Raw genomic sequence first — 299 nt, 5'->3', positions numbered from 1 at the left:
CCAAAGGCCGTGCCCACTTGCCCGAAAAGTAAATCATCCATTATAAAATGATAATGCTTAATTAACGCTCAATTTAACACATTTCTTTACTTTCTGGGTCTGTGCGATAAAAAAAGTCCAAATACCTACATAGCTATGATTGAATATGTCTATGGTTTCAAGTGTATAAACAGTAAAAACAGCACATTATAGGTAAACAGTTCTCTTATTTTACATTCCAAAAACCAGAAGACAGAGCACGCTGGCCACGTACAGGTGTTTAGACAGATATCTGGTGTTGTGTTTATAGAATGAGCACT

The sequence above is a fragment of the Nannobrachium achirus genome (assembly GCF_963921795.1).
Source record: "Nannobrachium achirus genome assembly, chromosome: 3".
In the NCBI taxonomy this organism is placed as follows: domain Eukaryota; kingdom Metazoa; phylum Chordata; class Actinopteri; order Myctophiformes; family Myctophidae; genus Nannobrachium; species Nannobrachium achirus.
This window is presented reverse-complemented; position numbering follows the sequence as displayed.